Below are 25,730 nucleotides of genomic sequence, written 5' to 3'. Positions count from 1 at the left end.
CATGTCCTATGTTCTGACCTCCACTTTTCTCATCCTGCTAGTGTTGATTTGGCTACTGGGATGGTGGAGTGCTCTAAGGGAAAACCCATTGTCTCAGATTTTTAAAACGCCTGCTCCCACCCTTCCTTGTCTTTTTTTTTAACTGCATTGGTCATATTGTATTACTGGAAAAACCTCAACCTCAATGTAAAAAGGACTACTACCTGATCTTATTTGCATGTCTGGAATAAGTCATACACATTCATTCTAATCCTAACCATATATTTTTAACTTAAAAATAACCATTAGCAAGATAGAAAATCAAATGACTGAGAAATAAATGATGAAGAAGATTTGAAGCAGCTGTTTCTCGCTTGAGGATCTGGATAATAAACCATTCTATGTTTTCTTTATTGACGTACATTATTTCATAAATATATAACGAAATGGGCTGCACATGTAGTGCACGGGGGCTTTCCTTTTGCTCAATGAAGGTTTCATGTGTAAAATGGGTCTTTAGTGATCAAAATTAGTTAAATTTCCATTTAAATCACGTTTATGTCTTTAGCGCTAAATCATGATAAAATGTCATCTCAAGGCACCGATACTGCCCTGGAAGACAATTCCTATTATATTTCTTGTTTTGTTGATTTTTTATTCTTTTGTCTTTTGCAGGAAACTTTAGCATTTGTATCAGTGTTCCTTTAAACATGAATGAATAATAAAGAGACAGAAAACTGCAAGAGATTTCGTTTCATATCTGGTTAAGCCATCGCACTGTGTGGAACCAGGAGTCAACTGTGGTTGGTGAAGTGAGTCAGAGTCTGCAGTCTCTCTTACTCTCTCTCAGCTCCGGTCGGTGTGAGTCCACCTCCGTTTTACCCTTCCATCCCTTCACATGTAGTCCCCAGTGCTTAAACTTCCATAAAGGAAGCTGATTTGGCTATCTTAATGTGTGCAAGGGGACCAAACAGCACCTTTATCCTGAACTTTACGAAGGATTTGCTGTGTTTTGCTTCCTTTTTGTTCGCGTCTGTGCGCGTCTCTGTGCGCGCTCGGTGGAACGAGTCCCGTCTGTCCGCACTGCTCCTCTGCTGATGTGTTCTGGACGAACTGAACAAAAACCCTGCTAAGACGGCACTAAGCCCGGCTGTGGGCTTTGCGTGCCTCCATTAAGACTACTGAGGACATGCACATATAGTTAGCGCAAAAAGAGAAGAGGACACAGAAGAAGAAAAAAAGAAAAAGAAAAAACCCTGCTGGGACTCGAAGGAAAAAGATCGAATGTCTTCCCTGGTGAGTAAACCCCTTTAGTTCCAGTCAAACCGCACATCGTGCATGAAAGATGACCACATTTATGCGCCCTTGCTGCTTTGACAAAGGGTGCAGGTCAAAGCTGTTTGGGTTATGTGCAGAGAAACCATATGAAAGTTTGTGATATTACACTTACAGTAGGAATACAGCACGCTAAACATATTAGAATGAGAAAACTTTGAAGAGATCAGTGGTCGGGAATCGGACCGACGCAGGGGGATGTGCGCACCGGAGCATCCCTGCAGAGAAGAGTAGAGAATGCGTTAAACTGAGGGGACTTCACCACAGGTGGATGAACTGGTGGAGTTTCTGCTGTTGTGAAGAACTGTGCTCAAAAGAGAAGGAACATTCGGGGATTAAAACAGACACTCTCGTTTATGTTTGAACTAACACGGTTAATGAAAAATTCAGTTCAGGTGGAAGAAATTTCGTGCCACAATCCATTCTGAGTTGCTCGGTCTCGTAGCCAAAGAGGATTCTCGCGGCCCTACGCGAAGACAAAATCAACTGAAAATATGTTGATCAGTCCGCGTTCGGGTCCGGGACTGCATGCCCTGCTCAGAGAGGGTGTGGCTGTTTATTCATCTCTGCTTCGTTGATGGCATTCAGGGAACAAACACCTGCACCAAACTGAGAATTAAACCAAACGTGTGTGTTTACCTCGTTTGTGCATGTACGTGCGTTTATTCAATGAACGTCCGCTAATCCAGTTGTTGTCCCCCAGAGAGGATTAGAGCGTTTGGGACGTTTTGATAATCTGTGTGACAAAACGCTGCTTCCTTCAGTTACAGCCCAAGACACTGAGCCACAAGTGGCGTTTCATGTGCAACATTTGATAGAGGGCGCGCCTGGCTGTGCCATGAGTGGAAATATATGTTTTTTGAAGACTGAGCCTATGAGATGGGATGTCAAACTCTGGCGTGTGTCAGATTTGAGGGATTGTGACAGCATAATTGCCACTTTAACGGGGAACTCTTAACTAATATTAAACTGTCACATTTAATGAGATTCTTTGCAGATCAAGCATTCCAATTTTCGTTCTCAGTAGACTGTGTTAAAGCAAAATATGGTACTGTGTCTTGAGCCATCCTCTTTTTTTTATAAATTTTCATTCCGAGGAGCAATACTTTCTTGTAATATCCTAAAATGGCCTTGAGCAATAATTCTTCAGTCTCTCCGAAGGTCTATCAAAACTTTTCTTTGAACATTGACTGCTTTTTCAATCATTTTCAGTGCAGTCCTTGTATTTGACCATTTTCAGAGAATTTTGCTTTCCTTTTGCTAAGCGACTTAACACTGATCTATGAATTGTTCAACCATTTAAAAAGAGGGACTTAATTCGAAGAATGAAAAAGAATTGTTTCAACACAAATCAGACAACTTTGCAAAGAACAAATTCTAAACTGTATATTTGGTCACTTTATTTGCAGCCTGTTGTCGAAAAAAACCCCACAATTTCTTCCCATTACTTGCATCTACAAAAAAATAGTAAAGGTAACCCAGTCTGACAGACATGAAATAGTATGGCTGAAAAGGCTGAAATTGGCTGAAATCTTGGCATATCTCAGCATGGTGTGCAGGGTGTCCTTTGGGGAAATTTGAGGAAACTGGACAAGTGGGGGACAAAAGAAGAACCGGCAGCAATGCCCGTTTCAGTAAGCAAGCTTCCACCACATTTGGCTCGCCACAATTCCCTGGTTGTGCTCCGTTTTGATTTACTGTCACAATGCAGAGGAAAAAGAAAGGTTTAATTCCTACTTGTCATCTAAGACTTTGACTCAGTATCTATTTTCAGTTTATTAAGAAGCATCTTCTTGTGTTCTGTAATACAATTATATTCTCAACATGAAACAAAATATTTATTTGTAGAAGTGATTTCTCATGCTTAACACATCATTCCAGTCATATGGTCTGTTTGCTATTATTGTCATGGTTGGATTGGTTTTGCAGGGGGGAAAAAGGAAATGATGGGGGTTATAGACAGACAGAACAACAAACACACAGATCTTCAGACATGTATACATAACAATGCCTCCCTAATATGAACAAACATATTCCATTTTGCCTTTGGATCTCCTTGCTGAAAATGCCACATCTATCGGCCCCATCTCCCTTATTAGATTTCCAGAATAAATCAGAGTTGATCAGCCGACTTGACATATGTTTTGACTTTTTCTTGTATGAAAAAAAACAAAAAAAAAACAATCTTGAGAGAAAGACTTGATCTGAATTGAGTGGCTGCACAGGAAAGAGCAGTAACTGCTGGGATCAGTGTCTGTAAATAGATTTCGAGGTGGAGCCCGGTAATTCAGGGAATCAAATGGAAGGTGATTAGGTGGTGAGCTTGTTGGGCGGTACAAGTGCATGTGTGTTCATCCCTGCAAACATCTATATAGCCAATATACTAAAGTGGGCATTGTTTGTGTGAATGCATGCAACAATCTGGTTGTCTGTGGGGTGGGGCAGTCAGGGTCAGATTGAGGCTAAACCTAACAACAAAGTCACTTGGGTGGTTACAGTGAAATTAACTGAACCGTGGTATTCAGAGCCTGTTGGATTCCGAAATTATTCATCCGCTCATTCCTCATTCATTTTTCATACCTGCTTTCATACAATTCATGATTGCAGGGAGGCTGGAGCCTGTCCCAGCTGGCACGGGGCGAGAGGCAGGGTACACTGGACAGGTCGCCAGTACATCACACGGCCACACAGAGACAAATAAAACAAACAACCATGCATGCATATACATACTCCTACTGTCAATTTAAAATCACCAGTCATTCTAACATGCATGTTTTTGTAGGGTAGAAGGAACCCAGAGAACCCGGAAAGAACCCACGCTGGCACATGCAATCACAGAAGCTTCTGCCAAGATTTAAGGCGAGTGTAAACTGATGCACTACCATGCAGCCTGATTACCAAATTAGCCATAAAAAATTTAACAGTGACTGAACTTCCCCTGTGTAAACCCCTTTGACCGTGGAATGTCCTACAGCCTATCTTAGAAACCATTTAAAACCAACCTTGTCTCATAATTCCATGACATAAGAATATTTTACTTTAAACATACCTTACAAGATGACATGGATGGATGGATGGATACTTTGTTGATCTCGAAGGAAATTTGTGGGGAGTCGTTATGGTTGTGCTACATAATACCCACAAATAAACTGTACACACTCAACATGAACCATCATCAATTGCTGCTTTGAGTCAACAGCAATGAAGCTAATGGCGCATGCTAGCATTAGTTACTGCTAACATAACTAGCTACCCGATTCAAATACTTGGTCAGCAGAATACCCCACAGTCATATCCACCATAAAGTAACGGTTTTTATTTTATTCTTTCCCTGAGTCACGGGATTTCAGCTATGATCAGTAAAATTTGTACAGGAACCACATTACAAACTTAAGTTGTTAAGTCTGAACTATTAGCATGTTAGTCGCAAGTCGTAATGGAACTCTTGTTTGAAATACTTGCAAAGAAGTTACTGCAAGGGGGACATGCCGCTTCTAAAAACAATTAATTACCACCATTGATTTGTTCTGACATTTAATTGCGTTTTCTTGGTTATATAAATTAATTATTTGGATATTCAATATGATTACATAGTTACAGCTGTAGTTAGTGCTTGCATTGATGAACAATGTAAAAATAAAACATACATGTGCAAATATTGGTGTCAAAAAGTATTATGCCAACTTACTAAAGAGATATATCAATAACAATCTTTTGCTGTCCATCTCAGATTTGTAATGTACGTATCCTGATTGCGTTTGTTTATGCGATGTGTAGCCAAATTATATATCTCCGGCACACAAGGCACCAACAATATATATTTATAGCGGACACACGTAGCGTGATGTGATAAGATATAAGGATTTATCCGAAAGTTCTCACTATCTGAATAAGCCTTATTTAACCTCGTTTTAGGGCAACACCTTCAATCGAAGGAAAAAGACAGAATCTTACGATTCTGGTGTGTTAAATTAATAATCAATTATTAATTAATAACTAATAAATTCCAGTCTCATATAGTCGCTACTCGTGAATTCTCATTTTGTTGGACTCACACGTATGTAAAGAACACATACACAAAACCCGGTTGATTTTATATATGTATATATATATGAACCATTGATTAAAATGATATGACCAAAGACATGAACCTTAAGACAACAGGAGAAATGCTTTGAATATGGATGATTATATAAGAAACACTTAGTGAATTGAAAAGAACTAAAGGGAGGGGATAGATGGATATCAGAATCATTCAAATAGTCGCGTTGTGTTACTATTTGAAGTTAAAAGCTAACAACTTGGGTTAATTTATCATTCTAATGGCAAATTCTCTCGACACCCACCGCATACCGTCTGAAATGTAAGAACAGGGCAGATCTTACAGTTAGGTCAGCTCCGAACCACAGGTCATCGCCAGCGGGTCTCTCTCTCGGTTCCGCGTCTCGCGGCCTTCGTTGTGGTTGACTTGCAGGGACTGGACCGGTCGCTTTCCTGGCTTCCTTCTGGTAGCTTGAAGACGAACGGGTTAGTGTGTCGGAATTCACCAAAGAATGATTAAACTGTCCAAGGGTCGAGTTGGTTTTGGTTACTGACCAACTCTGATGAGGTGAACTTAAATTCACCAAAGATTGACAAAAAGTTTGACAAACTGAACGCTGGCTCCTTTTTCTGATCAAAAATAGGTGAGGATGCTGCAGCAGCAGAGTTTAAAACGTGCTATAGAGAGGAGACAGGATGACGGACGAACAAAAACGCAAAAATTTATCTTTCTGCTACATTCTTCTCTTTCTGTCTTTGTTCGGACCTTCTACTTCCATCTCATCTTCCTCTCCTGCCATTTTCAAAGACTCTCCGCCAGACTCTCATTCCATCAGTTAGAGCTCTCTGCTCTTCATCTTCTCTACTGATCTGGACCTTCAATATTCTCTTACAATATTCCATCCATATCCTGTTCAAGAACTGATGCAATAACTGGGCAATGACTTATGCCATGACTAGGCAAACTCTGACTTTTCCTCGCGGGTTCTGGAGTTTGATTCGCGGAGGCGGGGCATGACGTAGGCCTACGCTACACTTTCAGCCAATGGTATGCCTGAAACTTTTGTGACGTCTGCCTGGGCATATTTTGTAAGGCGACCTGCAAAGAGGTTTGCGTCAAAGGAATTCGACTCCTGCATTCTTCCGTCTCATAAACATTTGTTCAGAGGATTCTAAAAACACCATAACTTGTTAAGATATAAAGGGTAAAGATATAGCATAAACTTAGGATATAAAGACATCAAAAACAACATAACATAACATAACATAACATAACATGATGGTTATGAGTCTCAAAATTCAGATCTGTAGAGTTATGAAGTATGAATAACGAACCAACCAATGTTATTTTCCTGTGTTAAACACAGAATACAATAAGAAACAGCTGATTATTGGTTAATAGTTGCATTATTCCATATAAATGTCACATGTCATATGCAAGTTGTTGATTAGTTTGGGTTTAACTATTCAGTACTATGAACCACTCGGGGGCAATGTGGCTTCATAAGCTGATTAGTAATTTTCCAAAATAATAATATCTTCCGTATCGTTCCACGTTCGATCATGAAAAAGGTATTAAAATGCAGCTTGTGATATCACTGAGAACATGAAAGAACTTGTACAAAGATACAAAGCACATTTAATACAGTTTCAAGATTCAGCTAAAAAGTAATTCTGGGTGAGATCCTTTTGTGAGGTCCATGCAGCGACTGTCTCTGGCTTGAATCAGAGTCAAGGCAAACTGTCACCATTGTTTACTTTGAACCATATATGGTCGGAGGGGTCCTGTTCTGGTTTGCCCCAATACTCTCCTGAGAGGGTCCGTTGTTTGTTCAGCTTAGTTAGCACTAAGCTATAAATGCATTTACCTAAATTTATGGCACAGGTCTGTGGAAAGAGGGGCTGAGAAAACTCCCCCAAAATGCTTTTGTGGGCAAAGGTTGTTGTAAATTTCTCTTCTTTGATGTAGAAATCCCCCATCTGGTATTTCCACACTGACCATCCCCACAAAAGAATGTTGCAGTCATTTAAAATCTTAAGTTTGTATTAAATTCCACACTTGAGTTCGCTACATATCCCCCATTCGAATCGGATCTGGACTCGTTGCAGCTCTGAAACGCAGGTGAAGAACTCCAGTGTGTCCGGGTCGGATGGTAGCTGGAACTTTCAAGAGGGTTACAGTGGGTGTCTCGAGACAGCTTAATACAATTCTGACACTACAAAGGCTATAAGGCAAAAAGGTTATAAACTACACCTGGTTAAGATAGTTCACCTATGTGAAGCATGTCTAATATCTAAAGATAATGTTCATAAGTAAAGGTTTCTAAGCCTAAATAATTTCAAAAGGAAACATCCTAGAAAAAATAAAGATATGAAAATTTCCTCTGAGAAAGAAAAATCAACGTTAGGGAAGAAGTTTACTCATTGCTAGAGTCTCGATTTAGGATGTGGTGTTTTTGATAGTTAGGATATGAGCATGTTTACTACCTGAGTGTTAGCATATTTGCAGGACCTTGTACGGATAGTAATGTGTAACATACTTATCGCGGTGGTGGTCCTGAACAGAACTCCACTTTACAGCAGTGACGAGTGACATCCTAACAGAAAAAGAAATCCATGGTGGAAGCTGTTGTCAGTCTTTCACCACTAATTTGCTTTTAATTCCGAAGTAGATCAGCTTCCCCCATTTGTAGTTGTCACATGGGTGAAATAAGGTAAGTCTGAGTGTGATACCAGATGATGACAGACTGAATTGCAATTTTGAACACTGAGGTGTCCTTGATCCAATCGTGAGGCATCATGATACTACGGAGTAGTTTTATCAAGATTGTGTCAGTTATATTTTGAGTGTAAACTTCTTTGCTTCCTTTAAGAAGATAGCTGTGGCTAAAGGTTTGTTGCTTGGTGTTACTAGACTGTTGGTTGGAGTGCATGGTCCTACCTCCAGGAACAGGCTAGCATTTCTAAGTCTCTGTTAGCATGGTTGGCCATTGCAGGGTTCTCAAGTTTTGTTCTTCTCTTCCCTTTTAACAGAAGACTTTTCAAGGTATCGCTATCATCTTGACTGAGGGCACTTATTTCACTCGACCATTGCTGAGATTTTGTGTGGTCCTCGTCAGTGAACCTGTTCATCTCAGTTGCCTTCTGATCTGGTGATGGTTGTGACCACACAGTACATGATGGTTTATAGCGAGAACGATGTCTATAATAGCAGTTGCGGTTTTGAGCAGACTGCTGGCCATGTCGGTTTTGAAAAGACATGCCTCTCTGGGAGTTTGACTGAACACTGTGGTATTCAGTATGGCGGTAAGTCGGTTCATGGCGGGGCCACGAGGGTTTGGAGTAGTTAGATTTGAAGTCTTTCTTGGATTGTTGTGATTCTGACCAGTGGGGGACCTCTTCTGGAGGTCTGCCACTTTGTCGGTCCTCGATCTCCGGGGACCAAGAACCTGTGTTCTGGGTCAGTGCGGTGATGTGTTCTGGCTGTTTGGCCTGTCTATGTTTCTGGAAACCTAGAGTGGCCCATTCGCGTAGCTGCTGAGTTGTAGCAGTGTGAGGGTTAGCTATAACGCCTAAGTGATAGCTGGTAGCCGGGTGGAGGTTTTTAATTAAAAGAGTTTTAAAACTCATGTCTTCCTCCATTCCTACCTCGTTGCGGAAACCAAAATAGGCCTTAAGGAGGCGGTAATAATACTGCTGAGGCAGCTCATTCCGTCCCTGGTTAACCATCATAGCAGCGCTTAAGCCAGACTGGGTCAACTCATCTGAAAACTCTCGTTCAAGAGTTTGGCAGAGAAGTTGTTAGTCATTCCGTATGTAATCAGGTTGACGTCCAATGAATCTACTGACCTCGCGGCTGGATGTAACCTTAATCAAGTAGAATTTGTCATGAACGAATGCATTTGGGAACCTTCGCAGATAGAAATCAATGTCGTTAAAATATGCTCGGGTGTCGTGTGGTATCCCAGGAGTGGGTTCAAACCTGGGCACATTACAAGCAACTTCTTCGTCAGAAGGAGCTTGTGGAATGTGGGGTCCTAAGGTAGGAAATTATTGATCCGGTTTACCTGGATCAAAAGTGATCTTTTCAGATCTGAAAGAATTTGTTGTCGTTGAAGCCGGGGGTAAAACAGTTGGGCTCTTGTAGGCCCCTTTCTTGTCGGGGAAAGGGTTCCTTCTGTCTCCCCGGGGAAAACCATGTGTTTCATGCTCACGTCCAGTGTCAAAGGACTGAAATAGGCCTCTCTTAACACCTTCTGATTTATCTGATAGGTGTTCCAGCTGTTGATGAACTGTGTTTTGTTCATCTTTAGCTTTGCCTAACTGTTCCTTCAACGGCTGCCGTTGTTCCTGCTTAACATCGAGATGCTCATCGTAAGCTGGAACTGCACTCTCTGCAGGACCATCTGGAGGGATGCTGGGACTCTTTCTGTACTTGGTCCACCTTTTCCAGTTGAACTTGGGTTGAAAACAACTGCTGTTGGCAGCTCTGAAGTGCCTGTTCAAGCCTTTTGTTGTTTTCATTCAGTTGAATGATTTGTTGGTTTGAGTTCTCAACCTGTGTTGTAAACTCTGTTACCTGGGAGGAATTTGGTTTCCTCCTGTAACTGTGACATTTCCTGTGACCGAGCTTTAAGTTTGCCAGTGGCTTGTTCCATCACTTGGTGTGCGTGTTTAAAGAACACCACGGCTAAGCTACTTAATCTCTTGGTCAGAGATTCTTCTTTGCCCATTTTAGCTTTTGTCTCAGCTAATGGCTTTAAACTGATTGGTTCAGTTTCAGGAGTTTTGATGCCTCTTGTCTTCGCGGCACAACTCAGGATCATCTTTTCTGCTAAGTCCAACATCCTGTTTCCACTTGACTCACAAAGTGGTCTTTCTGAGTTCAAGTTTGAGCTTGGAACAGGGTAAATGGTTGTGAAGGTGGTTTAGTTAATCAGTTCGGAAACAAGATTGTTCACCTTCAATTCAATTTTTCTTTTGTATTTGTTTACTGTGGAAACAATTAAGGAAAGATGTTAAAATAAACACGACTGTGTTATTTCACTCAAAATAGAAGGATGCATTTGATGTAGAAGCTTATCTTTACCAGTTATGGTAAAAAGAGGGAAAACATTAATGATAACACAAAAGGGAACATAAAAGCTCTTGGGGTGTTGTTTCTTTAAGCCTTAGTGTCTTATAAATCAGTTCCTGTTAAGGTCATCTGATTTTGGTAAAAGAAACAAATTTTGGATAAATTATTTCAAGTAATGTTTCCAAATAGCAACGGTGATATTGTTTTATTCCAAACAATTAATTCAAATGAAATAAAGAATATTCAAAAATAGCTAGTATTCATCAATACCAAGCCAAATTCCTGTATTTTCTTCTTATTCTCAATGTGATTAGCCAGAGCGGCTAATAGATGCCCACGGACTTGGGGTACCGAGTAGGGAGGGGCTGAGCGAAGGAGGTAAGGAGTTGATGTCAGTGGTGACGAGTTTTAGCACCGCCTACCAATAGTCTTCCACACTTTCAGTGTTTCTGTCCCACTTCCCTGGGGGAATGAGGGGATCAACTTCCGTTTTGCACAGCGCTCAGTGGAAGTAACGCAAGAGAAGGCGAAGGGCTCTGCTCACAGACTTTTAAACACTCAGCTTTGCAAAACTCACAATGCTCAGACGCGGCTGTCTAAGTTCCGAGTTCCTTCAAAGATCATCACCTTAATTTCAACAATAACAACTACTAGAATCACCAACTCAATTTTCTGCAGTAAAATTGGTTCGTCCACCAGTGCCGTTTATTATTTTAATCAGGGCTTGCAAGTCTTTCAAGACAACACTCCCACAGTTTCTTTTAACTGGGTTCAACCGTACTTTCAGTCACTGTTCACTGCTTCCACAGTTAACCACGAACACGGCGCTTTGGCCGTTTATTCATACAACAAATGACTCTGCTTTAGTCATCTATGCGATCACGTTTTGTGACCGTGTGTATTTTATCTCGCATCAGGAGCTACAGCTCTGATTCATTCAGTTAAGCTCAGCGGTCTTAACTTCCAGTGAGTAATCTGTTTTACTTTACTTTAAGCGTCGCAGCGCTCGTTGAGTTCGCTACAGATGTAATTATGAAAATCAATGGATAATTCAGCACCACTACATTCAAGTAGTGTCTGACATCCATCTTTCCATTTTCTATACCCGCGTAATCCATCGGTCGGGTCACGGGTGTCTGACATGAATGAATGAAATTGAATTAGATAAAAATATCTCCTTGGGAGTCTTCTATACGGTGAACATTTTATTGTGAGTAAAGTTTACAATCCAACCTTTAGGTTAGGTTTAGGCATCAAGCTGCTTCATCAAAAATACTAGGTTAGGGTTAGAAAAGTGCTGTCAATGATTTGGGCAGCACAATGCTCCCAGAGTCATTTCCTCCACTCAGGGCAAGATTCATCACTTGAAAACCAAGCAGGCTGACCTGCAGGATAGATAAGAAATGGCTTTATTCTTTCATAAATCCTTACATAACTACTTTTGCAATCCCCTTGACAGAAATCCATCCATGTATTTTATATACCCCGCTTAATCCTAGTCAGGGCTGGTTTACCTCAACTGACACTGAAGGTGGGACAAATCAGATGCATACGTCATGAAACATTCCAGAGTCTCTGACATACATTTAGTAATTTATCAATATTTAAGTGTAATGTAGTTTTTTTTCCCTGAGTGTACATGGAATTTATTGAAGTAACATCACAAGGAGGATGAAAAATATCACATTTACACTGAACCCTGAGAAAAAAAGGGTTTTTGTCAAAAATCTCAAGTATCTTGTGGGTATCCCAATTACATGGGAGCACTCTTGAATTATCCCCCATATGAATCAACTTAAGCTCTTCCATGTTTCCCACCAGTTATGCGTTACATAAGTGTTTAGTGACAGCTGCGGTGCTAGATTAAATCATTCAGCACAGGAGAATTTGATTTAGCCTGAAATGCCTCTCCTGGACAAATCTCACAAGATCAATGTGAGAATAAGTCATGTGAAACTATGATAACTGGTGCTTGTGCAACAATATTATCTTGGTTTGGAGTTTTAACCTCAAGTGGTGGGTTGGTGCTACATTCATTTTTATGGAGGCTTCTTCAGCCTGATTACACCCTTTTGTTGTAATGAAATTACAACAATGAAATTGCTTGTGTCAAGCTTTATATTTCCAAGCTACAATTAACTCAAAGAGAGACTGAATACTTAAATGCAGCGTAGAAAGGGGTATCCATCATTCAAATGCCAATGTTTAAGTCTAAGTGACCTTCTCTTTACTCTAAAACAAAATGTTTTACAGAAAATGTTGAAACTCAAAGCTCAACTGTTGTCAACGTGTCGGTTGCCTGTCATATGATATTTTAAAGAGGAATGTGATTTATTTAAAAGCTGTTTTTAGAGTCAGCTGAAGAAATTAATTGCCCGCAGTAAAAATGGTGGACTGCTGTGAAGCAGTAAGAGAAGAGTTTTGTTTGAAAATGGGAAATCAATGGAAATTGAGACACCCAGCTGTGAGAAAGAAGTAATGTGTCATGACATGCAGTCATCTGTGGTCTTTAAATATTGATCAGTGAACATTAGAGGGTGATGGTCTTTTAAGTCTTTAAGGTAATGGAAACTGAATCTTTACCTCTGTAATGAAAAAAGGCGGCACAAGAATGAAAGTTTTCAAGCTGTATAAGATGATAAAAAAAAAGTTAGAGGTTACCTGACAGAGATGTAAGTCTGTCCAAATATGTTTTTTGTGGCAGAGCTGACTGAAATGAATTGATGGCACATGAATTAATCTAATGGAAGTGCAATGTTTAAGAGTTTACATTATGTACCTGGGGGAGCTGTTAGAGGTCATATGATCAGGAATACCTATGTGATGATTTGTGAAGTACCAGTAATTAGTCAGTGCCATACCTGCAGTAGACAGTGGGTAGTGCGCTTTCTGTTTGGAGAAGCAGAGAAGAACTCTGATGAGGAAGTTAAGCTAATCACTGCTCAGAACAAGAAGGGCAGAGATTACATTTCACCATCTAAAGCAACTCAAACCATATATTGTTTGAACCCTTTAATGTAGATTGTCACATTAGTTTTTTACTTTACACTTTTTCCACCACAGAATGTCCTTGTTGCTACACTGTTTGCAGTCAGTGGAAGCTCCACGTGACAACCCAGACACTTCTATGTAGAGCCAAATGCTAGATGTAGAAGTGAGACAAGTATAACAATCTACAATAGAGCATAATATACCACTATAATATGAGATTCGATGTGATTTAGATGGCTCAGTTCTAAGCTGTGGTTAGCTTGACCTGCCCATAATTTCTGATTCTGCAAACTGATTACTTCGACCACTTTCTTCTACATGTATGACCCTAGCTACTTGCTTCACAGAACTCCACTTAAACAGATGGTATAATGGAGTGTAAACCAAAGTCATGAAGTGCCGTATCTCAGCTCCTGGGCCCGTCAGGGCTGTTTCAGGGTCGGAAATATGCATAACAAAAGTCAATGTACTTCAAAACAACTTTTGAAATAAGATTCACAGATTTCTCTAGTATTGCTTTAAGGTCTGTAAAAAGCCTGGAGTAAAGCTTGTGCTGGCTTGGAGTATGTATGAAACATAAAAGTAAAAAAAAAACATGATATAAAAGTATCATATTCAGAATCATACTCTGAGACTCTCTAATAGATGCATAAATGTATTCTTAATGCTTATTATCTAAATGCATTAGACCTATAGGCCTGTTTTCCATTTGGTTTTCTTCTTTTGGGATCCTTCCTAAGGCTGTTATTCCCTCTTTTAAATGTTTTATGTGACTTGCGCACTTAAGGAAGATGTCTTGTGGCTCTTTGACTTTCTATCTATGCTATCTATTCTAAAATGTCTTCTTTCCCTGCATACAAATGATTAAATTAGCATTAATAACAAATGTTTCTCTTCATAGTTGTCTCTTGTCAGGAGGACAACTGTGAAACTGTTTCAAAAGCTGACTAAAATTAAATTGCATCTCACCTTTTCTTTACCCTTCTATATAATCCCAGTTCAGCCTTGTTTACACTTTTGTGTCAGAGCACTGCCCTTACATTTGTTTTTATTAGTCACAGCCAAATATTCGCAGAGTTCTCTGGAAACTCCGGAGCTGCAGAGCCAAGTTCCTGCAGTATGTACATTTCTTATTTGATCATTTTATCACAGAGACGTTTAGTGGCTTTATAAACCACAAATCCTTAGGTTTATCTGTGCAGAGAAGAGTAAACATTCTGCAGTGTGAATAGGGAAGTAGAGTGAAGTTCAAATAAGTAGGTGGGGAAAGAAAGAAAAAAAAAAATCACAAAAAACAATTGTAGTCACCAAAGAGATACCGACTTTTTTTTAAAATCCATTCTGACATTTCCTATCCTTTGAGTAGATCACATACAACTGTCTCTTAGTCTGGCAGTTTAGATCACAAAGGCAGCCAGGGCATTTATAATCCACTACAATCCCATTCCACAAACTCGATGTGTAACTATAACTCTTCCAGTGGCTTTACCCAGCCCACTGTTTATTGGTTCATACTTAATCCCGGGGGCTTGAAAAAGCTATTAGAGAGCTACCGAGGTTATTAATCAGTGTATAGCAGATTGTTGCTAAAAAAAACCCACTTTTTATCCAAGTTTGTATTTTGGGATTAAGTGCACCTTCTGCATCAGTAGCTGCTACACTTCACATATCCTAAAGTATTGTATTAAGATGACTTTGAAGCAGGTGAATGCTGACGCTGTGTTGTTTGTCTGTAACACACACGCACACACAACGAATAACGTTGACATGCAGTGGTGTAATTGCTGTTACTAAGATGCTCAGTTCTCAACATATAAAGCTAAAATATAGCCAAATATAAAGATTTCCATATGTATTATATTAGTTATAATAATAGAAATTGTAGGGATGATTGAACTGTAGAGAAACTTCATTATCTGGAATGACAAAACAAACAAGATGGTCTCATTTTGAATTCCAATTTTAGCCAGATCTTTATCATCTTATCCTACATCCTTTGGCAAAGGACCGCTGTGACTGCATTTCAACAACAACAACAAAAAACCCTTTGATTTATGTGAGGAATGAACTGAAAGTCCTCTGGGCCAAAAGACCCAGGATGAAGACAACAGCAACATACTAACCAGATGGAGAAAACTGTAAAAAGATCAATAGAATTTGCACATTCTTTTCAGGTGAACTTCTCCTTGAAAGACAAGTCTGTAATGGACACGTAACCTTGTCTTGTGAGAGACGTTTGCCTCAATACATTTCAGCCTCTTAAAAGCAAGACTGATTTAACATATTCTTAACAATTTTTGCATTGTAACAGTTTTGCAAAAATATCAATAAAATAACAGAAGTAGATTGTGAATTTACATGTCTAATGTGAAATTACATGAAAAATCTGAAACTGAGAAAAAAAAACCATGATATTTCTTTTACATTTCAAAGAAAATTGGGTTTTATTTCACGTGGAAAAACTGTTCAAATACATTTCGGGTACAGAGACTGAGATCATTTTGATCCATGTTGGAGCGGAGACTCTTGGGAGTGTTGAATTTGAGTCTAAATTTATTTGATGGCTGAGGACAGTGTTACATTTGGTGAACAACTGGTAACCATGACTGTGGGTTCTGGGAGTAACAATGAGATTCAGTCAGTGTGTGTCGACATAGATATTGCTTTACAAAAGGATTGAAATGGAAGTGATGACAGAGTCACAGCGGTAATTATTTGAGAGCTGTCATATTTGTCTGTAAACACTGTTTCTTTGAAAGTAGGGCTTGCTGTCGGTCTGTAACATATGTAAATAAATAGGACATGATAATTCCTCAATGTCCAGTTATAGTATAATCAAATGATTAAATTTAATGAAAATAACACTATTTTCAGTGTTTTCAACATTACCTATTGATAATTGAATTGATACATGCTTAAATATCCTTCATTGAACATCAAAAGCCAAACAATACATGAGATTTCAAATAAAATAAGTTAAAAAGTGTATTCTAACCATGGTCAATTACTGTGTGTTTAGTACTTGGGTAATTTGTCTTAATATCTACAAAAATATAAACCTTTAAGTCTTAATATCTATTTAATTACAGAACTGTTTCCTAAATCATTACCAACACAATGATCACATACACAACACATATCTTTTCCAAATGACTCGTTGTTCTATCGCTTCTGTGACATATGCCTTTTCCAGCTCGGACTTATGTTTCAATGTAAAGAGGTGGAAGTGGAGGTTTGCCGTTGATCCTCCTCTGAGCCAGCGAGGGAGATTGTACTCGAGACGAAAGGATCCCACCTGGTGTGTGCTTATACACATCAATCCGACATCAAAGAAGGCGCCACTCTAACCAACAGTGCTGTTACTGATTCTGAGTCTGCGACACCGGCTCGGTGTCTGTAAGGACAGTGATGCGGGCCTGGCTTGTCTCCCTTTGGCATGAATTACACTGAATTACAAGAACAGAAACAGCACCAAGTCAATGAAGAAGTATTTATTGTGTCAGTGAGGCACAACACATGTGAAAAGGTGGCTTATGAGAGAAGTTGATGCTTTTTCAAGTCCGTTGCAACCTATTCTAGACATCATGATGCTCCAGCTCGCAAGAGTCCACTGCAGATTATACAGTACATGCTATTATGTATCATTTATCTTTATTTCAAAAGATAAATGGTTCTTATAGCTTGCTACATAGAATAAATAGCATAAATAACATTTCGTGCTATCACTTTATGATTTTTGTTTGCCTGTTTTCCCCCTGCAGTCTCAAGGCCTGACAGCTCGTATTGAACTGTTGCCATAGTCTTAACCAATTTACCAGCTATAAAATGGTGTGCTGACAAACTACCTAGTCCGTCTTTTCATTGGGTAGAAGTTCCTTGGCCTTAGTTTGCTGTGTGCATTGCATTCATAACTCATCTTATTTGGTTAAAACAAATTGCATATGACCTATGTACAGTCTTAGTGTCTGAGGTCTTCCACGGAGCAGTTTACTGGAGAATCTTCATGATGATGGCACAGATGCTGCTGTCATGATACGGTGTTGAAGGCAGGACCCAGATGCAGAACTTCTAAAAATCAAAAGGGTTTATTCCGAATACAAAACAGGGAGCAAGTCAAAAACAGAGGGCATGGCAGGGAAGGATATCCAATACACTTAACTATAGAAACTTAAAAAGACTATGGCAAAAAACAAGACTATGACTGTGGTTAACAAAAATGCACGACTACGATTAACAAGACTATGAGGCAAAACCAGACATAACAAGACAAACTGTGGCATGAAAGGGTAGTGAGGATTCTGCCATGAGTGAGGGAAACCAGGAAACTATATACTGTGGGGAAGTGATTGGTGATGATGTGCAATTGTGGAACAGAAAACAGGTGACTTGAGTGAAACTAAGTGGCAGGGGAAAAAAACATGACAAGAACATAACAAAGAACCTGAAAACATGAAGAGCAAACATAAAACGTGACTGAACCTGAAACATAACAATAATCAAAACATAAACTGTAACAGCTGCTCAGACGGAGTTGGTTTCCTTTTATGGTGAAGTGCACTCTGTTTGGTAGATACGAGGTGCCATCGTAGTATCTCAGGAGGGAATGTTCAATCACCTCCCCACCAAAACACCCAACAGCCTTCCTCATGCTCAGGTTGGTAACCTCCCTGTCCTTGATGACGCTCCGCAGCTTTCCATATTGCCACACTTACCTCTTGCTGATGCAGGAAGAGGCAACCGTCATTTGTGGAAACTGTGAATGGAGCTGCATCGAATCTCAATGCATCACAGATGTGAGATCTTTAGCTGACAAGAGTCCCTGACCATGCTCCCTCCTCTCCTCGCCTGATGTAATGCAACTCAATGACCAGATAGTAGTTACTAGCCTTTAATTTTCTGTGTTCTTTTCCGGCTTGCTGTCAGAGGATCTGGCGTTACACTGTGATCTGGAGGCCTGCTCTTCCCTCTTCTGGATCAAAGTGGACGGGACGTCCTTAGAGAAGCTCGCGATAGCCGAGTCTTACTCATCTTCCATCCTGATCCTCCTATTTTTTGGAAAGATGTCAGGGGTGTCTCTGCTTTTCATTTTCTTCAGAAACCCTGACCCTCTTTGTTAGTAGGTAGGTGCTGTCAAGGCTTCCATTCTCCATCTCGTCTTCATCCATCCTCTTCCTTTTCAGTAGAAGCCTCATGTTCACAGAACATTTATGAGGCTGAAGGTAGAGGCTCTTTCTGTGTCTATGGAATTCTTCAGGCTGATACTGTATCTAGCTGCTCAAATTCCTTACGCAGATTCATTGTGTTGGTCTCGAAACTTGTTCAGCGATATTTTATTGAACCCTCTTTAAAACAACACAGTCAGAAATCCTGACAATGAATTGTGAATGCTGTGTGCTCAAAAACAAAAAGCAACTGACAAAGCGAAGGTTCTAATACCGACCTGTTCCTTTTACGCATTGTCAAAGAACTCATCATTGTGACTAACACTTCATCCAGAATAAGGGCTGAAGAAGATGCAGCTGACTACATTAACAGCCTATAAAACATAAACCAAAATTTCTTATTATTCTTATTTCTTTGTGTCAAGGATAACTGCATGAATCACATCATCCCCCTCCACACAAGCCCACACTAATTGTTGCTGTTGCATAATTCACACTTCAATTTTACAGTAAAGAATTTATTAAGTTCAGTCAAACTGAACCCTAGAGACAAACACCATGGCACTGATGCTGGCGTACGTCCATTTCAAGTCAACTGAGGGCGCAGGAAGTTAGAGGAAGTTTTGTAGCAATTTGATTAACTTGAAAATCATTTTTGTAATAGTATCCGAGTCTGTATGATGGCACACTTTGACAGTGTAGCACAGTATACAGCCAAATGTATTTTCCAGTACTGCACATGCAGTTTGCTTGTGTTTAGAAAGCTGAAAGGGCAAACAGAGAGATAATGAATGTCTGCTATTCCTCCTCATACATGTGTGTCTTATCAAATTATTATCAAGCTAATATATTATTGGCATAAAATGAGAAAGACAAATTGTTAATTGCATTTGTCTGTATGAAGATTCTCAACTAAAAGACCAGAATCTGCAGCACCACTGAGCAAGAGGCACAGTGAAGACGAAGGAGCTCTCAAAAGATAAGGGACAAAGTTCTGAGGAAGTGCAGGTTAGAAATGGATTATGTGAGAAAAAAAAAAGTAGAAAGAAAACTTTTAATTTCCCTCACACCATGAATAAACCATTATTTAGAAAATGGATTGAGTATGGCTACACAATAAGCATCAATAGCAGCTAAGAAAGGGAATATCAAAGGTGATCCAGACTCATTTGTTCACTCACATGCGTAATTATGCACCAGATATGCAGTTATGTGTTATTTACAGTAAAAATACAAAAGTAGAGTAGTTAAAGGGGTCTGAGGTGATAGATGGCACCTGTTTTGGGCTTTTTTTAGTTGAAAAAATGTTCGCAACTCAACTTTATTTGTATAGCACTTCATAAACACAAATGCAATTCAAAGGAGCTTTACAAAGCAAAGACAGACGGAACTAAAACAGAATTAAAAAAAACACTGAAAGCAATGACAATTGTCTACGATATACTCCAGTTTCACTTAAACAGGATGCTGGGATGTGTTCCATGTCGATTTCTAGTTGTTCCCAAATGCACTTGGAATGTCACTAAAATATTAGAATAATGCTCTGCCACATGAAACGAAAAAAATGAGCCAAGAATCATGTGATATCCCTGGCTGGGTGTTTTCTAACATGAAATCTGAGTTGATACTCTAACATCCCACTGTGTTGCTACTGGTCTCAGGAGCATCCTTTGAAATCATATGAAAGTGTGAGGTAACGCGCGAATTACATCCCACGTGGCTCCTTGTAGATTTCCTCGGTGCATGCTGTGGCCACCACTATCTGTTCCCATTCATATGCACCTGTCTGACTGTGGTTATTTTGCAATTTTCTTCCTGTTTGATCTCCTTTTAGCTCTCCACTGTGGTGCTGTCACTTGAGAAAAAAGCAGAGGGTGAGGGGGACTTAGAAGGAGAGGGCTCTGTGAAAAGGGAATGTGTGGAATAGGGAAGGATGTGAGAGAGTAAGATGGACATGAAAGAATGGTGAAAAGTGGATGGATAAGAGTGAGACTGCCTGCTTCCTGGTTTAGTCATAAGTCAAAGTAAAGGATGTCAGTTAATTGAATGACTTAATGGCAACTCCTGTGCATGTGTGTCTGTGTGTTTTTATCAAATAGCTTGAGCTCTTGCTTTCATGGATGAAAGGGTTCACCAGGAAATAACAAAAATAGATACACATTTTTTGGAAAGATACCACTTAAAAGTTCCTTTTCACTCAGTTATGTTTCTGTATAAATTCCCTACTTGTTGTATCAGCCATGAACTAGTTTGGCTCTGTTTTAACATCAGTTTGTTTGTGGAAGACCCAATGCTGCGAGCATATTCACCACTTCCTCAGTCTCCCTCTTATAAAAATCAGCAATGTCACATTTAAAAAAAAAACAACCCATTATGTAGCCTAAAATGTATGTAGGCGTCACATGACTTGATCATAGTCAGATTTAGACTATCTATTGAGATCTGAACAACATCACTATAGGTATTGTTCTTGTATTATCTTGAAGCATTTGGGGTTTAGTTCAGTCCAATTTTCAGATGATTTTCATGTAAAATTATGTTCTGTATGAGTCACCTGCAGAGGCTGGCTATTACAGCATGAAAACAACGCAGAATTGGTACTGTCTAAGTTCAGAATCAGCTTTGTCAATTTTACTGTCAGCACAAACAATAAAACTCTGATTAAATAAGAGTTTTGACAACTGTATGGTATCTTACATTTTGCTAACAATTTGTTATACTCTGTGTTTTTTGAGCGGTGGCAAACTGTATCTTATCTACTTAATACCCTCTGCTTCTTCACCTGTCCAGCTGTTATGACATCCCATCAGTCTGTTGGATTCTTCATCTCCTCTGCTCCACCTGTCCTCCTCTTCTTCTCTCTCCAATCCTCCATCAAACAAAATTTGGTTGTATTTTTGGTCTTATAATTACACTAGATCCTAGCTTATTATTTAGTGATCTGTTTTCTATAAAGATGTAACCAAGTGTGCTATTTGAACCCATGTACTTTAAATTGAGTTTTATTCATGATGTCTGCTCTGACAGATTTACTTTCTCCCTCTGTCGCTGTTTGCAAAATATGCGGGTGGTAGATATAGACAGTCTGGGGTTTCATGGTTGTGTGAAGCAGATATTGCTTGTAGGAAATAAACAGAAATCAAATATAGCCTATTTTTAGCCTATTTAATACAGATCTGTTCTCATATTTCTTGCGTCATAAGATCTGAGGCTGTTCAGAAAATATTCCGGGCTGCAGCCTCTGCATCCTCTCGCACCCAGTCCTATCTATGGCTTGAACACTGTTCAAACCTGAGAGCTGCCATTGTAATTTTCACTAGGTCATTTTTAAAGACTAAATAATGCAAAGAAGGGTAAAATGAAAAAGCTGGGAAAGTTTCAGAGCAGTGGAGACACACTTGGCATTATTGTGGAAGCACACACACTTCAGTCTAGCGGAATCAGGGAGGCGTTGTTGCAGTGCAACAACTGACTGGTGCACCTCTGATATGTTAGCTATATCTATGCTCTGCTTCAAAAATATATCAGAATAATCCAACAGTTGTTTAAATAGGATAGTCCTCAATTCAATTCAGTTTTATTTATGTTGCGCCAAATTACAACAAATGTCATCTCAAGGCACTTGAGATAATAATACAGTCAAGTTCATTTCAAAATTAGTCCAATTCATACATACAGAGCCATTTAAAAACACTTTCCTAGCTAAGGAAACCAACAGATTGCACCGAAACTTCTACTCGATCCAATCCCCCTGAGCGGGCACAAGGCGACTGTGGAAAGGAACGACTCCCTTTTAACAGGAAGAAACCTCTAGCAGAACCAGACTCAGGAAGGGTGGCAATCCGCCTCGACCAGCTGGGGTTTGAGAAGACAGAAAAGAGGGAAAAGAGGGGGGAAAAACACCATAATACCATTCAAAGGAAAGTTTTAAGCCTAATCTTAAAAGTGGAAAGGGTATCTGCTTCCCGGACATTTACTGGCAGCTTATTCCACAAGAGAGGGGCCTGATAACTGAAGGCTATACCTCCCATTCTACTTTTAGATACTCTTGGAGCCACAAGTAAACCTGCAGTTTGGGAACAAAGTGGTCTGTTGGGAAAATATCTAACAATGAGATCTTTAAGATATGGTGGAACTCTGTCTTTAAGAGCTTTATAGGTGAGGAGAAGAATCTTAAATTCTATTCTGAATTTAACAGGGAGCCAATGAAGAGAAGCTAAAACTGGAGAAACATGATCTCTCCTGTTAGTTCTCATCAGAACTCTGGCTGCAGCATTTTGGATCAGCTGGAGGCTTTTCAGAGAATATGTGGGATAATAAAATAATAAAGAATTACAGCAGTCCAATCTTGAAGTAACAAATGCATGGACTAGTTTTTCGGCATCACTTTGAGACAGGATGTTGCTGATTTGGGCAATATTACGAAGGTGAAAGAAGGCAGTCTGAGAAACCTGTTTTATATGTGTGTCAAATAATAAATTCTGGTCAAAAATAACTCACTGTAGTACTAGAAGCCAAGGAAATACCATCTAGAGTTACTATAGCTAGACACTTCCTCCCTGATTGCTCTGATCATTCTGTGGCTCACTTGAGTTCCAAACTAAAAGGGAAAAAAAGCTTACTAAATATTTTACATATGTATAAGCATTCCATTATTTTATCATTAATGTAATTTAAAATGTAAACTTATTTTGAAAACAAACAAAAAAAAATGTTTCAAAACACAAAAAATTCTGTGATAGCTTTAGGAAAGCAAACTATTGGTGACATAAAAACTAGCCTATTAGCAGGATAAGCTAACATTGGTATAGCTAGCTTAGCTTTAGACCAAAGTGCTAACGTTAGTTTACAGTGCTAAAATAACTACAGCGGCCATGTGAGATATTGAGAGATACCAGCGTAATGCATGGAGAAAGTACTGTGTAGGTTGGTGACACAGCAGAATGTTCCAAATAGAGGAATTGTATGGGAAGTTCCCATAGCTGACATTCCCTGAGTGGTAGGTAGGGAGTACTGCTTGTGTCCACTGTGGAAGGTATTGCAACTTTTATTATGGGTGAATTACTTTGATGCCGTTCTTCTATGGCCATCTTTATCAGGCCTTTCTAGGCAAAGAGTGATTCATCTAAAAGACATATTGGGAAATTCAAAGAAAAGAAACAAGCGAATACAGTGATTTCCAAATATCTCACCATTCATGTACTTTAATTTTAGGAGTGCTTGTGTTTCTACTTGAAATACTGCTTGAGAAGAGATTGCCTGGTGCAGACAGGTATATGACAGTTTGGCAGCACCCGTCATCATGCAGCTGTATAAAACCCAGGTGGTTGATCATGCCAAAAGTTCCTGCAGACAAGCACCCAGCATCAGTATTCCCCTCAGACCTTCATTAATCTGTGCTCGTAAAATGATCTGTTGCCCCTTTTCAGTGTAAGTGTAAAATAACAGTGTGTTCTACATTTTCTCACTGAACAATCCTGTATGCTTTAAACACACACATAAGAGAAAGAAGATTGTCATGCAACAAGGCAGCCATGACGGAAGCTTTTACGCTTTTGTGCATCTTAAGACAAACACAAATATTGGTCTTGCTATCAGCTCCAAGTTTTGCTGGGTAATGTCAGCACAGCAAATATAAGCATGGTTTCAAATGCACTGTAACTCAGACTTTTACACCTTACTGCATACAATATTCCTTTTATGGCCCTTTGGTGTTTCCACCATGGAACATGTTTTGCTTTGTCTGTGAGTGGATGTAGGTGTTGAACAGGAATCACTGGTGTTTAAAGGACGTAGATCTGTTTGAACACTACTGTAACCATGGTGCCATGGTGAAGAAGTCTCAAGATATCTGACATTTCTCCATGGTCAGTTATCACAAGTAAGACTGGCTTAAAATATGTGAGAACACAGACTCTAAGCACATTGCAAGAATTAAATTAAATAGGATTAAATATTGGCAATATTTTTGTTTGAATATGCTTAACATTATGTGACTAAGCTCTTGTGTATGGTAATCTCCAAACTTTAAAATACATTTTTTTCCCCTTCACACCTACTTCTATTCTCATTTTCCTCCATTCTCCTCTTGTTCGTGTGCTTCCCTCTCTTGCTACTTCCTCACTTCTTCGGCATTCTGACCCTTAAATCAGCACTGCTTTGAAGCTCTTTCGGCAGCAATTATAGTAGTGGAAGTCACTGCTTACTCTGTACACCTGAGGACAGATGCAGAAAACTGTGTGTAGACTCATGTCTAGAACTGTGAGTATACACAAAGATGGAATTGTGCATAAGCATTCTCTTCAGCAGATTTATAAAACTGTCTCCAGTTATGGTTCTTTTTCATACGTTTACTGACAATAATGCCAATTCCCCTGTTCAAGAAGCAAATGAAAATTAAAGAAATTCTATCTAGTGATCTCAAATTTGTAATAATGAACAGAAAAAAAGAACTGCTGAATCAAAGAGAGAGTGATCTGAACTGTAATTTCAGAGCAAATTCCCCTTCTGAGGTAAAAATAAAACCCAGCTGTTTTTTAACAGTAAAAGGTATACACAGGGTTTTTGTGGGTATGCATCATTTACGCATCCAGCCTCTGGATTTTTGAAAGTTTATCCCACTCTTCTGAACAGATACTGTCAAGCTCTGTTAGGCTGTATGGAAAGAATCTGTGAACTGCCATCCCCAGGTGTATTCTCAGAGATTTTGTAGGGCCACTCAAGGACAGTGAGAGAAATAACCTGAGGCCATTCCACTTGACTTGACTTTATGCTTTGGTTATTTGTTGTCTGAAAATGTAAATCTTACCCCATTAAATTCTCATGAGGCTCCCTTTAGCTTTGAGGTTGAGAAATTTCTTTCCCATTAAAACGGGACATTTTTTCTTCATCCTGTCTGGATCCTTTGAAGCAAAACTTATTGAACTTCTTTATGAAGTTCTGCTCATTTGATCCTTTTTCTGACTTCTGATGCTCCGTCAGAGTATCACCTCACCTCTTACCTCTCTCGCCATAAAGGCCACTGGTCACCCCGGAAACTGACCTTTAGACAGTTGCCTTAAACATCACCTTTGATCCTTGTCTTACCACAGTTTCATCACAGAATTATTCAGAGAGTTACTTGGACATCCTTACTTTTTTTGTCC

General features: G+C 39.4%; 1 protein-coding gene across 1 annotated transcript in view; it reads left to right on the top strand.

Annotated features, from left to right (window-relative positions):
- Positions 1–851: 851 nt before the first annotated feature.
- Positions 852–25,730, top strand: part of htr2cl1 (5-hydroxytryptamine (serotonin) receptor 2C, G protein-coupled-like 1) — a 151,362-nt gene continuing 126,483 nt past the window's right edge. Inside the window, exon 1 of the mRNA XM_072376537.1 lies at positions 852–1,275. The gene's annotated coding sequence lies outside the window, so the exon portion shown is untranslated. The remainder of the gene's footprint in view (positions 1,276–25,730) is intronic.

The sequence above is a fragment of the Leuresthes tenuis genome, unplaced genomic scaffold (assembly GCF_036924035.1).
Source record: "Leuresthes tenuis unplaced genomic scaffold, fLeuTen1.0.hap1 SCAF_22, whole genome shotgun sequence".
Classification (NCBI taxonomy): Eukaryota; Metazoa; Chordata; class Actinopteri; order Atheriniformes; family Atherinopsidae; genus Leuresthes; species Leuresthes tenuis.
This window is presented reverse-complemented; position numbering and strand designations above follow the sequence as displayed.